The 17954-nt window shown below is 38.8% G+C and overlaps 1 protein-coding gene and 1 long non-coding RNA gene across 2 annotated transcripts in view; one reads left to right on the top strand and one right to left on the bottom strand.

Moving 5' to 3' along the window:
* Nucleotides 1–17954, bottom strand: part of LOC129773940 (hemicentin-1) — a 569029-nt gene that overhangs the window by 356368 nt on the left and 194707 nt on the right. The gene's annotated exons all lie outside the window — the stretch shown is intronic.
* On the top strand, nt 11985–12958 carry LOC129774101 (uncharacterized). The gene is made up of 3 exons (XR_008742715.1): nt 11985–12240; nt 12345–12649; nt 12712–12958. It is a non-coding gene; the product is annotated as an uncharacterized LOC129774101 (long non-coding RNA).

Raw genomic sequence — 17954 nt, 5'->3', positions numbered from 1 at the left:
AACTACAAAAAGAAAACCGATAGAACCAGCATCAACAAAGATGAGATGAAAAGAGCTATCGAACTAGTTTCGAATAGAACGTTTTCATGATTCTAGCTCACAGGTGGTCCAACTGGGTCCATTGTCTTTGCTAATTTCCCAACTTACGGTTGCCAAACGGGAAAACTGTTTGTCAATGTTCCGGAACATTTGAAAAGGTAGCAAAAAGCAACATAAACGAATCAATTTCAAAAAATCAAAAATCAATCAAAAAGTCATTGCACTTTGGGAACAATTAAATTTTTCCGAGAAAATAGTACAATTCATGTATCTTTTCCACCTTATGTCACAAATCGTTTACAACACCTGGATGTTTCAGTTATGGGCCCTTTCAAGCAAAAGCTCTCAGTTTCCCAGCTGGATTGAAAATCACAGGTTACTACCCATTCTCAAGAAAAGTTTGTTTTCGGACAAGGAATTTGAATGCTCAAATGATCTCACATTCTGGAGCGGAGGTAGCAACTGACTCATCGAGTAATACAACAATGCTGCAAAACATCTACATCTACAGCACAGATAGGTTTTACTTTGTCAACTTTGTCCCCGGAAGATGTTGAACCTTTTCCAAAAACTTTACAGCGGAAAACCACCACTCGAAAACGGAAGAATGCAAAATCACGAATTTTTACTGACTCTCATAGCAAGCAGTTTCCTTTCAGACAAATACAGAAATATGCAGAATATGCTGGAAATAAGTAGAAACGGAAGTAATTGGTAATAAACATGAAATTTTAATTTTTTTTCCGTTGTCCGAAAGTGCCCCAGGACTGTCCGAAACTACCCCACACATGGGGCACATTCGGACAAAAAGTCAATTTTCAAAAATTCGAATAAACCATTCGTAATCGCATCAACGCACACCTCTAACACGTCCATATGATACATTGATGTCCAAATGACAAGCAGGATGAATTCAGGATTTTTTTAGGTTTACAAAAAATATTAAAAATCAAGGAAAAAATGTGTCTGAATGTGCCCCCCTCTCTCCTAATGCAGGGAAAATCGAGCTGGCTACACGATTCGAATTTGACACATTGTTCGGCCACTTAATCAAACATGAAAACATCGTTCAAAATTCAAATCGCTGATGGTTATATTTAGGTTTGTGAGTTAACAGAAAAGCGATATTAGGTATGTACGGAAAAATAAATTCATTTTTGAGTGGAAAATTAAAATTATTGATATAATTGTACTGGTGGGGTAAAACGGACAGTTGCCAGTGGGAGTGAGATGGACTGTGAAAGTTTATACTGCTGAAAAGGACTATATCACTTCTAGGTGGATTAATCCGATTTTTTCATCATTTAACGAACATTCGTGATGAGTTCAGACCTTGGATGAATAAAATTATTCCTGTCGCGATCGATAAACCTCTTCTTCTTCTTCTTCAATGGCACTAACGTTCCTAGAGGAACTTCGCCGTCTCAACGTAGTATTGCGTCATTTTTATTAGTACTTAGTTGAGATTTCTATGCCAAATAACACGCCTTGAATGCATTCTGAGTGGCAAGTTCTAGAATACGCGTGATCACAGTGCCAGTCGGAGGAAATTTCTTTGACAAAAATACCCCCGACCAGAACGGGAATTTAACCCGAACACCCGGCATGTTAGTTATGACGCTAACCACTCGGCCAAGGGAGCACAAGCGATAAACCTCTACGCATCATATATTACAAACCTGTCCATATAACCCCCACTATATGACCATATTACCAGCATCGAAAAAAATGTTTTCGGTCTGTTTTAATTTCAGTAAAAAAACATTTTTTTGTAAAGTATTTGGCCAAATAGGTAGAAAAACAGTATATTGAATTGCAAGAAACTGCATAAAAGTTTTGGGGAACATGAGTTTCCAAAGATATAATTGAAGTTCTTCTTAACATGTCCGTTTTACCCCCACCTCAACTATGTTCCTTAATCATAATCTGTACAAAAATGCTCGAATGGACAGAGGCATAGAGATGGAGCGTATGGTCGCCGGATTGCGGCATATCGGAAGATGTTATGAGATAGACGCTCGAATTAGTAAGATGGGTCATGTTTGTGGAGGTTTTTATTAAAATTTACAGTTTAATTTTCTACAAAGATATACCAGTCCACATATTGGACGATTCAGTTCAATATTCACGAGGCAACAGCTTAAGGAACAGGACAATTAAAACGTTGTACGGAGTAACAATCAACACCGTCAGATTCGGATGCTGTTCAACAGATTCCACGAAGCTGACAGGAACTGTTTTGGCATCTAATTTCATGAAAAATCCTATTTAATAAAAAGTGAGTCAAAACATTTTTTTTCCCCAAAATCTATCCGTGCACAGGTGCACAAATTGCTTCTGAGTAATCGTTAATTTTAAACGGATGCGTCGAAAGTATGCGTTGAGGACGTTTTCTCCAAGCGTTTTCGTTTCATTCATCCGTTCTGTCCTGCGCAATCTGCACTCCACATGTAGGGGAAGAGTGGTAAAGACGGGCACCCTTGGTAAAAGTTGATTTTTTTCCGTGAATTTCACAAAAAATATATAGCTATCTCATCACAAATTGATAGTCTGGGACTCTTTTCATAATAAAATTTGTCTTTGAGGCAGAAATTTTGAAAAATGAATGTGTCCGATATTGTTGAAAAAAACAAGATCGAGTAGTAACACTTTTCAGTGAGAACAAAAGCTCCCCCTACTTTCATGTATTTGCAATGCCGATTTCCTATATGCAGCTTGGTTTTGATGTCTCTGTTAGGGACCCGCCGCATGTGTCGTCAATTTTGACCAATCACAAGTGGGTATTTCCGTTAGGATAGGAGTTGAGATTTTTAAATTATTCGATAGTTAGTTACATGATATATATAATTTTATTCAAGGTGAAAAATAGTTATAGTGCCGAAATCGTTTGATGCAAAAATCTCATCAATCCATCATGAAATGACTGATCAATAAGGGTTTGAAATTGGACATTTTTCACGATGCGATGGATTTTCGTTTTTCAATTTGTACCCCCATATGTTCCCGAATGACGTAATCCTACGTCAAAAATACTCGATAACAATGAGAACCTTATTTTCTGCAGACGAAAATTAACATCGAGCTGCTCTTTGTAGATTTTTTTTTTGTTTTTATTTACAATTTTATCAGAAAGCCAGTTAGGTGTACATAGTAAGTGTCAAAGGTATTGATACATTGTATTGGTTGGATTGGAAAGAAGGGGAATTTTTGAGCTGCTTCCAAAGAATCAAACGATCAATAAGAAAATCTACTGTTGGCAACTGGAAAAACTGAATGCAGCGATTATGGGAAAACCTCCAAAACTATTCAATCGTGTGGGTGTCGTCTTCGACCAGGACAACGCCAAACCACACACATCTTTGGTCACTCGTCAAAAATTAATGAACTCTAGTGAGAATTGATGTTACATCCGCTGACCTGAAGTGTAAAACCATGTTCTGCATTCTCCAAAATTGCGTTCAGCCATAACGAACCAAGTGTAATACATTTAAGTCAATTTGTTTTCATTTATTCTATTTTATTCATTCTATTCTAATATTAGAATATTAAAAGTTAGTCAATATACATACTTTTTATGAAACTAGTTAAGAGCCGTTACAAAATACTAATGTGTTGTAGAATGATATTATGTTAATAGTTAGCATGTAATTGGTTCGCTCTGGCTGCAATTAGAGTGAAGTTATGCCTGTCCAGCAGCTAAATAATGTTGTTTTTCATTTTATTGAAGACTCTGAATCCAAAATTGCCGAAAATGTGAGCTCGCATGAGCATGAAAGGGAGTATTGTGTTATTTAGAAAGACTTGGTTATGGAGCTCAAAAATTTAAGAGGCAATGGTACTCTAGGTATCATTTTTTAACTTGGTTCACTTTGGCTGAGCTTTTTTTTGTTTTCTTCGATAATAACATTTAAGAACCAAAAAGAAATGTTATTTTTGAATCTATAAACGACGTCTCGGATTCTCATCAGAACCCCGACCAAATGAGTTAAAAAATAACAGAAAATGTGCTACCCTCCCATACTGCTATAGCATTTGTAGAATATATATATATAGGCTATAGCAATATAAGTGCAGTATGAGCGAGAGAAACAAGAGACACATTGGAAATAAACACGCATTAAAGCATACTCTGTCACATACACGGATTTTCGTTTCACGGATTCACGTTTATGCTCTCCTTTTTACTCTTAGAAAACACTTTTTAACTTCATTTTGTGATGAGGTGTAATATTATCACGCATTTATGCAACAGCATCAGTGGCTATGTGGAAAGCGTGGTCGTGTAAAACAGCCTTGCATTCCAACCGGCTTTGGTTCGATCCCCGTTTGGACTTTTTTTGGTACAATACCAAGCTGACGTTCAGTTTGAGAGAAAGAGATGTTTGCTCCATATACATACATACAAACATGTTTTTAAGGTGCTTTTATTTGTTCATTTCATCCTTCAGCTCACGAAAAAACATTTTTTCTGCCGAAGATAAATGTTTTCTGCCAACGCTAGTTTGGGTGTACTTTTCGGGCAACTCAATACTAAAGAGTTATTTATGATATTTCGATGTATTCTCAGATAATCTCCGAAGTGATAAACAAGCAAATACAATAATGCATTCTCAGATAATCTCCGATGTAGCACACATTCTTTCAGGCATGTTACAAACATAAAACTTGCATGGTAGGATGCTGTCAATAACTATCAGGTTTGCGTCGTTTTGCATTCATATTATTACTGTTGTCGGTGAAATTTAAGTAAGTCATTCCGAACGGGAGATTTTGAAGTGACAACGTGCAACGCGAAACAGACTACAAATTTGTGTAAAATTGTGCGAATAACGTGTAAAGCCTCGAAGTTGAAAACACCCCTGGATGTTGAGCCTCACAACTGTCTCAAATCACAACAGGCAATCTTCAGCAACCAATTCCGACATTCCGACGTTCGAGAACGGTAGCTAAATGGAATTTAGCCAATACCGCCAGTTTGCGTGGGAGAATGCCAACCTTCAATAATTTCTTGGCGAAAGTAAACATTTAACTTTTCGTTGTGCCTCTTCTGGGCGGTACCGAATAATAAACGAATAAATAAGATTTCTTTTTTTTTCGAAAACGATGTAGACTTGCATTTCTCTGGAATCTGCTGGCCATAAATAGTCCACGTTACAAACCTCCGGAACGAATTCCGCAAGAAATTTTAACAAGCGAACCAGCCGTCGATGAAAGATGGAAAGATATTTCATAAAAATCTAATATAAGGGTACTCCTAATGGTACAGCGAAGGTTGGCTTCCGATACCGACGATGGCGATGATGATAATAGCTTTCTGCCTCCGTGCGCCTGCTGGGAGGCTGCTGCCCGGGAGGGAAAATTGCTTGCGCTGGCATGATGAGCATAGGAATGATTTATTGTGGCGAATCACTTAGATTGATTGCGCAAACAGAAACGAGAACGAATTCCACCAACATCGACCATACCCAGAGAGAGTTCCCGTGTGATATGTAGTATAAGCGCAAATCTCTGCTCTTCCCTCTCGGCTCCTCTTGTTCGACATTTTGTGGATGGAATTTCAGTTACTCAAAACAGTGCGAGATGCTGTTTGCTGCCGCCTCCATATGGGAAGGAATTTGTCTTGGATTCACATAAATTATGCAACCGAAAGTTGTATTGCATTCGCCGTGCCGATGCTGAAGATGAATGGGCTTTCGATATGGGAAAATAAGCATTGCGTTGCAGCAGAAATACATACACACAAGCACATACACCTCTGTTTGGATTTCTAACACATTGCTGTTATAAAGATAGGGATCGGATCTGCTGGCAAAGAAATGTTCGTCTAAGCACTGTTGGATCGGGGATGTAAATCCGTGCTGCAGCAAAAACTGGAATTGGAGGCAGCTCTGGTATTGACATCCATTTTTCAAATCGTTCTTGGCAAACGAGAAGTCTGTGAGTGACGGCAGCAACATGCAGTTGTGACACTTCGATTCGGTTCGATTCTGTTTGTCGGAGCGACAGGAAATCCATTCGTCACATTACAAAGCTATCCTACCCTTCCCTGCGTTCCTGCGTTTGATGTAAATGTCAAAAACTTTTCCCAACTGATTCTGGAAAACGATTTTCTGACACGCTTCCAAACGGCTGTGATGTGCTACTTCGGGGAAGGATCGGATTTCGATCGATAGTGCTCCGACTCCCGGGCACAGTGAATGACTAATGAAAACAGTTTGGGAAAGATAACATATTCTTGGGATTGCACTTAATCAGATCTGTCGGGTTGCACATGTGTTCCGCCAGTGCTGGCGAGATAAACTTGTCAGACACAAATTAGATTACAAGCATGGATACAGGATTTCCAATTCCATATACCCGCATCACATACTTGTTGTGCGTAAATCCAGAAAGTACATCTCAAAGCTGATTGGCAGTTTTCCTTTTCGAGCCCGCAATTTACCTGAGATTCTATTTGCACTAATCCCGCCACCGTTCTCGTACTCCAGGAAAAATGTCGTTACAAAGATAATATATTCTACTGAATGCAACTCTCAGACAGTTTCATTTTGTCTTCGATGAAGATCGAAAACGCGAGCCAGGTGATTGAAAATGTGAAAAGTGTTGTAACGGCTGTTCGTGAGCAATTAAGGATCCGCCGATTCCGTTCTGATAAGTTTGTTGTCGAAGATGCACCATGCTCTAGTCAGCTAGTAGCCGAAAATGTCGTTGAAATCAAGAAAGTCGTCCTGTGCAACATGAACCGGCGTTTCGTTCCCGGGCGGAAACAAACACTATTTCGGGGGTCTCCGTAGCCACATTGGTTGCGCGCTCGCTTAGTAAGCGATCGATCGTGAGTTCATACTCGGGGCCCTCATTTGACCATCTTTGTGTTGTTACAGAATAACTACGTCCACGCAACAATTATCAGCGATGGAGATCGATCCATGATCGAAATAAGATCGATTCATCCATACAACTGCTCTCTGCTCTGCAAGACACATCGGGCTGCTGTTCTGTAAATAACTCAACAATGATCAATCAACTGTCTTCGCTGTCCGGTGGTCTAACTGGATAATGGAAGATCAGAAGGAATACTCTTACGCCTAAATGGCTACTGTGTAATGTGCTAATTATAGATATGATAAACATGTGACATGTACACGATTAAAATTCGGCCCTGTCAAGCTAAAATGCTAATGATCCTAAAATAAATAAATGGGACATAAAAAAAAACATGAACCGAACTTTAAAATCGAATCATTTCTGAATGTGTTTAGGCAGCAGCGATCAAGCCAGAGGTGTTCATCTATGTATGTAGTGGGTTCATAATTCGGATTATCGGGCTGTAAGACAATAATCAAGCATACTACTGCCATACAAATGGAGCATACATTTCTGCATAATTCAAAAACTAATCAAGCAAACGCAGATAGAGATTTTAGGGATCGATAAACGCTTCTATGGAAGTTCGACACTCCTCCCACCTCTCTAAAGGGGAGGGGCGTACAATTTATGCATAACTCGAGAATTAATCAGGCAAATGAAACCAAATTTGGCATGTGGTGGTTTTAGGGTGCAATTAATGTTTCTATGGTGGTTCGACACTCTTACCCTCTCTCTCTAAGGGGAGGCTGCCATACAAACGAAACACAAATTTCTGCATAACTCGAGAACTAATAAAGCAAATGGAGCCAAATTTGGGATGTGAGGGTTTTTGGGTACGACAAATATTTCTGTGATGGTATAACACCCCATTCCTCCTTGATCTTCGTTCGAAAGTGGGAATGGATTTTGATGTGATAAAACGCACTCCTATATCGTCTTCTATCTGTATAAATAAAAATTAATCACCGAATGTGTTGATAAGAGCATAACTTGAGAAAGGAATTGTCAGATTTAGGGCTGTCTTCATTCTATCATATTTTATGTATCAAACATTATTCCATGTACCGGAGAAACATGTTATTAGCCAGAGGATGAAAAATCTTACACGAAAATTATGTCTGAAAAAAATCTGATATTATAATGTCGAGTTTTGGTAGAAGTACTGAAATTTTAAAGTAAAAAATAATTTTAAAGGGTAGATTAGAAGATCAATCAATGAACAGTTCTGCGATTGGCCCCATGAACGTGCGCTTAGTAAGAAAACGTGGATGTGATAACGAAAAAATAAGTTTGGGCGAGTTTGCCAGGTCAGCTAGTATAGTATAAATTCTTGCAAAATAAACACTATGATGCATATGCATTTTATACAAAGTATGCATTAGTTCTGTAGGGGAGTTTAAATAATGCGTAAAATTAATGATATTCAGAATTGAAATTGCTTTCAGTGCCCATGAGAAGCTATTACCAATTGATGTAAACGTAAGCAAGATTACTTGGGGTTTATATTCATATCAATCGAAGTCAATAGAAACCATCTACTCTATGAATTTCTGAGCTTTAGAAAGATTTGGAGGATCCGTAACATCCGATGTTCATATAAACTCAAGGTATAGCACGCGGGCTTTACGAACTATTTTTGGGTAACATTTCTTGCTATGATGTACCAATCGTGAATGAAATGGTAGATCAATTGGTCTAAACTTAAACATGGTTTGGAGAACGTAGAACATCTGATATTCATATAAATTGAAAGAGAATATAGCACGTTACTTCTTGGGTTAACAGCCTACCCAAAAAGTAAATATAAAAGATAAAATTTGAGTGATACACTGTTTTTGAAGTAGTTTAATAAGTTTCCAGCAATCGAGAAAGCTCTTCGTTTTGGAATTTTCGACTGAACACCGACGAATTGAACGAAATGGAAAGAACCAAATTACAACCTCGCCTGTCGCAGAAGACCATGAGGTAGATGAAACACTGGATGAAACGACTGAAAAACAGTATATTTTCACCACACGCACTGCGCGCTAACTGTATTAAATTCGAAAGTGTAAACAACACTGAGTTGACTGTGTAAGAAATAAGAGATCGATCCAATGTCGAACGATAAATGTCAAAAAATAGAATTGCTCATGGGATAGGAAGGAAATATAATGTTTATAATTTATTTTACATACAATGGGTAAAACTAGAGCAGCAAAAACTGGATAAAACTGGACGATATTAAAAAAACTGGAAAATTTTAGGGGTTCAACTGGATGACTGGATCGAGGAAAAAAACTGAAAGAAACAGGAATATGGGCAACGGTGGTTGCCGGCGAGCGTCGAGCAGGAATGGATTGTCTTTCTTTCCACAAGGGTTCTTCTAAGGGCTAGAGACGAATGAACTGCAAAAGATTAAAGTTTCTATAAACAAAACAAGAAAGGAAGGAAGCAGCCCATTTAGTTTTTGTTTTACTTTCGCATGGAATGGTCATGAGAAAATGTTCGCTTGTAAATGCGCCCGAGCAAAGGAATACTCGCATATGTTACGCAATCGACTAGGTGTTCTAGTGTCGCAATGGTATCCAATAGCATCGGTTTCTATTCCGCTTCCGCGTGGAGTGGTCATGAAAAATCTCGTGTATTATTCCCACGAGAAAAAAATATAATCATGTATCAAACTTCTTCAGTTTATTTACAAAGCCACACAAACCCAACGGTTCTTTTCTGGGCCATTAACAAGTTCGAAATAGTTGAATTTTATGTTAATAAAAATTCAATACTCATATTCATCCACTCACACACTAACAATTTACAAAAAAAAAATTTGCAAAACATATTCAAAAATCAGAGCTGTGATTTTTTTTTTGTTTTTAAGTCATCATTTTTTAAAGTCAACCGATGGTCCCAAAATTGTCTCTTGCCTTTTATTTCAAAAATGATTTTTTCAAAAATTCATAACCTTAGAACTAAAGGACCGATTCAGATAATCGACATATAAAATTGAAGCTAGTCTTATTTGAATTTTTTTTTGAAAATATATCATAATTTAAAATTCTTCAAAAAAAATAATTGGATTCTAGTCACATAGATCTAGTCTAGTTGCAGAGGAATATTGAACGAAGACTAAAAACAAACTTTATTAAAATCATGACTCAAAAACAGAAAAAGATACATCTTCAATTTATGGATATGTTATGTAAAAATATAAAAATATAAAAAATATAGCGTCCTCTATCTTTAACCGAATAAACCATGAAAAACTAACACAATCAATAATTACAAAAACGAAAATCCAAATGTTGTGTAAATGTAACGTTTTCTTTAGAAGACTAGCTCATATGTATTACTCTCATAGGGGTCAGACGGACCTCCCTCTAACCCTCGATCCCTGGTCTGAGCCTCGGGGATCGTTGAGGTTGGGCTCTCAAGGCCTCTTTTTTGGTGGCTAGCTCGAGCTTGAGGCCTGTAGCTCTCAGGGTCGGCTTTCCTCGTGATCGAGGTGATTTAGCGTGTCAAGGGCTCGGATTATCACCAATATAAGACAGGTAAGTATATTTTTTTTATTGTTACCTATTATACAATGGCTGCTGTGTGGGTGTGTAGTGTGTCGAGACGGCCGGCCGGCTGCTGCTGCTCCTGATGCACGTGGTGGCGGGGTATCAATGTCCTGGCGATTGAGTTCCTCTCGGGTCTCGGGATGACGATGTCACGATCGCCCAAAGCTTTGCTGGGGACCAGCTAAAGCAAGTTTGGTTTTAAACTCCGTGCTAAGAGCGAGAGATTTCTCCCGTGCTGTTCACTGGAGGTTTCCAGCGGATGATATAACGGACCCTAACAAAGAGGGAGGTATAAGGCTACTGCCGCTAGTTTGATAACTGGATTAAATCTTCTATGGTCCTTTTTGGAATCCTACCTGATTCTTACAATTTTCCTAAGCACACTTTCTTTTGTTCTAAAGTATTCTGTGGTATAACTGTAGAATACTAGAATACACTTTTTAAAATCGTGCTTTCAGTACGGATCTAAACCAGGAAATGGCAGCTTGTAACAATTACACCTACCAAGTAATTTATGATTTTTCTTCCTCTTTTTCCTGACAGCTTTTATCTTCTTTTTTTAACCATTTATATTCCTCTTTTTTTATGATCTTCGAGTTGCGCACCAGGCACTGCAGCTTTTAGAAGGTAGGTGTGTGTGTTGTGTGTGTTGTGTGTTGTACTAAAATGTTTTCATACTTTACATATATAGTTCTGTTTCAGAGCGTTATCATTATGTTTATAAATATACACTAGAGCCTACAAAATGAAACAGTAACACTACCACCCACTCCTCTCAAAAAAAAAAATGATAACGTAGTTAACATTTTTTTTTTAACAAATTACATTCTAATTAACAATGCCCAGGATTGAGACGCACCTTTGGTGCCTACAATCTAAACAAGAACGAACATTAAAGCATGGTTTGATCAAATAGTTGATTTCATTGGTTTCTCAATGATATGCTATTTACACGCGTATTACTAATTCGGAGTGTTTAACAAACCTTCTCTTCAAACCAATATTCCAAGCATATCCTTGGATATGGGAGAGAATATGTTTATCATCGCGAATTATTAACAACGGTTGGTATTTCGAGTAATGCCGACATAATATGGTGTATGAAAATTGAGAAAATGAATTGTTTTTTTTCTGGTTTTTCACTCCCGAACTAAATAGTGTAAATTGAACCGGTTCACAAAATCTACTAACAGCGATTGGAAATTTTACATTTCTAGTTTTATTTCCTTGATCGGTGGCATTCCTAATGCGCTTCCTATTTGTTCGATCTGTGATTTTCTATTGGGTTTTAAATAATTCTATTTTATAGCAAAATGTTCTAAAAAGCTCTCTTGAAACTCGGCTTGTATGTCGACAACCGTCAAATTCGCGTTACTTCTCTTTTCTACCATAAAAGCTACGTGTACAACAAAGAACGATCAGAATTAAATTGATCTCTCTTAACGACGCAACACATCACAATGGCTCTACAAGGTATACACAAAATTACTTTTTGTTCTCATTTATTTCCTTTTTTTTTTAGACATAATAAAATAAGGAAAAACTCCGAAAAATTAAACTATGTTGGATTTCCTGGCTTGAGATCAGCCGCCGAGAAAATGCCAATATTTTTGCCTCGATCATCTATGAGCTCGTACGAGCTGCATCCTCTCCGGGAAACGATCGTACATGGCGTATACAACGGACCTAATTTAGCGTTGTACGAGTTGGCTGCCGAGGATTGAGTGAAATTCCTTTTGAAAACTCTTTGGCCTACCTTATAAACTGGGGCCGTTTTTTGACTACGAAGGTTGTAAGTATGCTTACTTTTCTCGTGTGCTTTTGCCAAATTTTTAACCACAATGTCGTAAATTTCGCGATTCACTTTCATATGACGATCATGTCTATCCCTTATAGAACTCTCGTCGATGTCCGGATCACAAAGATGATCTTCGCCACTTACGAGTGATTCGTGACCAAACAATATTTTGTGGGGTGTGAAATTCGTGGAAGAATGGACTGTATTGTTTAGGATATACTCGACTTCAGAGATTTTTGTGTCCCAAAGACGTTGATCCATTTTAACGTACGTCCGGATACACGAATTGATGTTCCTATTGACCCGTTCTACGGGGTTGGCCTGACTGTGGTACCGCGAATTAGTCCAGTGCTGGACTTTATAGTGCCCTAAAAAGGACTTGAACTCTTTACTCAGGAAACAGGTAGCGTTGTCACTAATGACTATTTCCGGCACCGAATATCGCCTAAACCATTGTTCTTCCAGGATTTTAATGACGGATGTTGAGGAAATCTTTTTGACCGGAAATAAAAGTGTCCATTTCGAGAATAAATCGAGGAGAACCAGGAGATGCATGTTTCCAGATTTAGAGCGAGGCAACGTCTGGATAAAATCCATAGCCAGAATCTGAAAAGGCTTCGTTACCAAGCGCTGATTCCCCATTGGAGGATGCTGCGACACATATGACGGTTTACATTCCCTACATGTCTGACATTGCGAAACGTACTTTTTAATGGATGATGCCATTTTTGGCCAAAAATAGTTCAAACGTAATCTTTCGAGCATTTTATCATAGCCAATGTGCAATGACTGGTCATGTGCTTCATTCATAAGTTGATTTCTTAGTTTCTCTGGAACACAGAGTTTCCATTCGTGACGAAAATCTAGGACTGCTGTTTTGACAGGAATGAATTTATATAGTTTCCCTCCCTCAATTTTAAAATCGAGATGCTCTTCAGGACTTTGTTGAACCTTTTTGTGTAAAGTGGTGTACCAGCAATCTTCTACTTCATCCACAATTGCAACTTCCAACGAACGCGACAGGGCATCAGGGATGATATTATCCTTACCTCGTCTGTGACGTATTTCAAAGTCATATCCCTGGAGCTCGATACTCCATCTACTCAATCTCGAGGATGTACGCCATTTCCCCTTCATAATGTGGGTCAGAGCAGATGCGTCTGTTACTACTACAAAATGTGTTCCTTCGACGTATGGTCGGAATTTCTCAATGGCACTCAGCACCGCTAAGCCTTCCTTTTCAGTGGCTGCATAGGATTGCTGAGTTGGTGAGAGCTTTTGCGAGAAATATGCAATCACTTTTTCTCCCTGATCCTGATGCTGGGTGAGTACCGCTGCAATTGCGTTATCACTCGCATCGGTTTGAATGAAAAAAGGCAATTCAAAATTAGGGTTAGCTAGTATCGGTGCTGCGATCAAGCTATCTTTGAGAAGAGCGAAAGCTTGTTCGGCTGTGGGATTCCATGTAATTGTTTTGGGTCTGTTTCTCAATAAGCTTGTGAGCGGAGCAGACATCTCACTGAATTGAGGAATGAATCTTCTGTAGTAGTTCGCCATTCCCAAAAATCGGCGAAGTGAGCGAAGAGAAGTTGGACGTTGATAGTTCACGATTGCCTCGATTCTCTCGGGGTTGGGTCGCAGGCCCTCCGATGTGAGAATATAGCCGAGATAGGGAAGTTCATCCACACAAAATTTGGACTTGTCCAAATTGATCGAAAGATTCGCAGATTTTAATTTGTGAGCCACCTCTTTCAAATTTTTTACATGTACATCGAATGTGTCGCTTACCACAACAATATCGTCGAGGTAGACGAACACATTCGGTTCCAGTTCACCATAGCCTAGGACTTGATCCATCAAACGGGCTAACGTTGCTGGACTGTTAACCAAGCCGAAGGGAAGTCTGGTGAACTGAAATAACCCTCGCCCCATCACCGAGAAGGCCGTAAACTGACGCGAATCTGGATCTAACGAAATTTGCAAGAATGCTTTAGTCAAGTCAATCGTTGACAAATATCTGCTAGATTCCAATCTGCTCAGTATACGGTCTTGGTGTGGGAGAGGATAAGCGTCTTTCTTAGTTCGTTCATTCAAACGTCTCGCATCCAAGCACAATCGAACCTCTCCGCTAGGTTTAATCACGGGGACAGTACTGAGACGCCAATCGCTTTTACTTACTTCGATCACTTGCTGTTTCAACATCTTTGTAATCTCATTACTAATCTTTTTTTGTATCAAAGGAGAAGTTGGATAGGGGTTAATTCTAATAGGTGCTGCATTTTTATATTCCTCCCTAATCTCTATCTTATGAGAGATCAATGGAGTGAACCCTAATATTTCACAATCCTTAGCTGCTATAAAAAGAGCTTTCACCTCCTCGAGTTGCACTTTTTGATCTTCTGATAGCACTATTCCCTCTTCTTTCTCTCCTTTCGATGCTATTTCATTTGATTCGGAGATCTCTTCGAGAAATTCCTCCCTCGGTAAGCTGTTTGAAAGCACTGCTGGATGAATTCCAAAAGCTTTCCAGAAATCATCGTATCCCAGAATTAATTTGTGTTTGAGTTTTGGTGCAATGAATGTCTTGATAATATGATTCTCATTGTTAAATGTGATGGGCAAGTACACATACCCTTCAACTTCAACAGGAGTTCCTGAAGCCGTTTTCAAAGATACGTCAGTCGAATACACTTTAAGCTTGAGTGAGTTTATCAGTTTCTCACAACCTGCTCCTAAAATTGTTCGTTGAGCGCCACTGTCCAACAAACCCACTATCTCTCTTCCTATCACGGAAACTTTTGCAAATGGTCGATTATCTTTTTGAACCCTCCCGAAAAGCTCCTCTACGTCATTCTCCGAAATGTAATCATGATCGGAAAATCGCTGAAACCCATGATAATTCAAATCTGCAGTTATTTGATTCGGAGGCATGCTACTCAAAAATTCAACTTGCCCCCTTAAGCTGAATTCTTTACGTTTTTTAAACAATGTTCACATTGGGAAGTCATCACATCAGGAAAACCACAAAGTCTACAAAATTGTTGCTTTGGCTGGGGACACTCAATATAGTGGTGCCCAATTTTCCTGCAGTTATAGCATGTGCCAATAGCGGGGCGCTTATATTGGTTGACTAAAACCTGCATCGTCCCCCTGGCTGAACCTTCCATTGGATCTATAGATTGTTCATTTGTTTCTTCCTTTCTCCCATTCTCTTTCATTGGACGATATTTGGTTTTGTTTTGCTCAACTTTATGTTTGGTTTGAACGAAAACACGTGAATTGTTTTTGAAATTGGACGAATCGGATGTGGGCATTTCTGATATCTCATTAACTTGATTCGTTTTTGAACGATATTGATTTTCTGTTGGTTTCTGATAAATGTTCCAATAATTTTCATCTACCATTCGACCATATTTCTTCAATTTTGGCAATGACCTTATACCAGCTCCAATCATTGCATTTTTGTAGTCAAATCGCATGTTTCGCCATATGACTTCGAATTTTCTTCTCTCTGACATTGGTCTTGTCATAGACTGGATAAGTTTTATCATGTCGTGGAAATAGTCCACGAACTTTTCTCCTCGAGCTTGACGACGGTTGGTTGCCTGAATTTCTATCTGAAAGTTCAGATCTGGTGGTAAAAACTCACGCTTTAATTCTCGTTTGAGTTCATGCCAATTTCGAAAATCACGATTCTCGTACCCCTCCATGAACCAATCTTTTGCTCTCCCTGTAAATAAGTGGATAGCTCCTCGAAACAATTCCCGCTCAGATATTTTTTCCGATTTCCTTCTCAGTTCAATTTCCTTTAGAAATTCCGCCACTCGTCTCCCCTGATCTTTCCCGTCATATTTAACCCTCCACTCCGACACTGGAATTCTCTTCAGTTTGTCGAATGTTTGCTTTCCTTTCTTGATATTTTTCTTGCTTTTCCTATCCAGACTGGATTCTGAGGTACTTCGTGTACTCGAACTGTCCCAGTCTAGGCTATCTGTACCACTAGATGAATACGATGAATATCTATTTTCTCTGTGACGTCTATCGTTATTCTTTTCCGAAAGGAACGTATTGCCTTTTTTCAGATTCATTCCTTTAATTTTCTGACATGCTAATTTTTCCATCTGTTCCAATCTCTTATCAGACTTTTTAATCTCCTCGAATCTGCCTTCAGTTTCGCCTTCTACGCTATCTGTATTCGAAAGCTCTTCTTCATCGGATTCAATTTTTATGCTCATCGTCTGTTTCAAAGCTCGATCTGGTTCATTCTGCGTATGTGTATTGATATTGGTTCTTAACTGTTCATTCAAATTCATTAGCAATTTTTCGAGACGCTTTTTCCGATCTCTATTTTCTTTGACCTCACGTTCTCTTTTCCTCTCTGCCTCGATCTCTTTCTCTCTCATGAGCTTTTGCTGTTCTGTTGTTTGTACCACAAACGATTTGAAAATTTCAACTAAACTTGCCGCGTTTTCTAATTTTCCCTCCTCAAAATCTTTTAAATATAACATCATTTCATCTGATCTTCTCACTGATGATTCTATCTCACTTTCCTTCGATTCTATGGACACATTTCCCGCCTCCACCGCATTTTCATTTTGACTCTCTTTTACTTCTCCCAGAGCATTCCCTTCCATCGTTTCGCTCAGCACTCCTATTTCGTTCCTAACCTCTTCAATCACCCGATTGATCTCACTATTCGATTGTTTCGCTCCCGCTTTGGAAGTTCCCTTTCCCCCTTGTATTTCCGGAAAATATTTCACGAAAATCTGACAAGCTCGTTTCCCCATTTTTGAAATTTCATGCGAGTATTTCGCTGCCTCTGATGATTGAGAAAGTAAATAAATTCTCACACGATAATGCACCAGTCTAGTTTTAAGTTTTTGTCTTTGGCGGGCATCAACTTTTGGGTTTTCAAGCACCTTTTCTATTACGTGAAGCTTAGTCGCAATGATGGACATTTCTTCTCTAACCGCTCTCCAACTTTGGGAGACCACAAACTCTTCTGTTTCTCTCTCTAACTTCATGCGATCCCTCAGCTTTCTCCTCTTAACGCTTTCGTGTTGATCTAAATCAATCAACATCTTCCGAATCAATAATTCATGTTCCACTTCATCAATCGACAGGTGGGACACATCCATGTATTTGTACATTGTTTGTAGATCCATTGTGTAAGTAACGCGTTGTGATCACTCAACTCTCTGTATACGATTCTTTTGTATGAAAATCTGAATAAATGATATTTGAATCGCTGTATTTTAATTCAATCCGAAACAAGGTAATATTTGGTAAATTAATTTGAATCAAGACCCGTTAATCACTCTTTCATTCGTTCACTCAATTTCTCCGAAAAAAACATCCGCTATTTGATTCTAACCTCGCAAATCAGTTCACTTTCGTTAACGTACGCGCACTAGGAAGCACTTCTTAAATAGAAATGTATATTTGCCGCGAAATAGTGTTCATGCACTATCCGAATACTTTAGGCTCACTTTAGAGTACCTGCTCCTAACCTAACACCTACAACGCTCCGAAAATGTTGGTTAATCTTGAGCTCTTGACCGCTTTCAATCTTGTATGTTGGGCGCCAATTATTACTCTCATAGGGGTCAGACGGACCTCCCTCTAACCCTCGATCCCTGGTCTGAGCCTCGGGGATCGTTGAGGTTGGGCTCTCAAGGCCTCTTTTTTGGTGGCTAGCTCGAGCTTGA

Source organism: Toxorhynchites rutilus, chromosome 1, assembly GCF_029784135.1.
Source record: "Toxorhynchites rutilus septentrionalis strain SRP chromosome 1, ASM2978413v1, whole genome shotgun sequence".
Classification (NCBI taxonomy): domain Eukaryota; kingdom Metazoa; phylum Arthropoda; class Insecta; order Diptera; family Culicidae; genus Toxorhynchites; species Toxorhynchites rutilus.
This window is presented reverse-complemented; position numbering and strand designations above follow the sequence as displayed.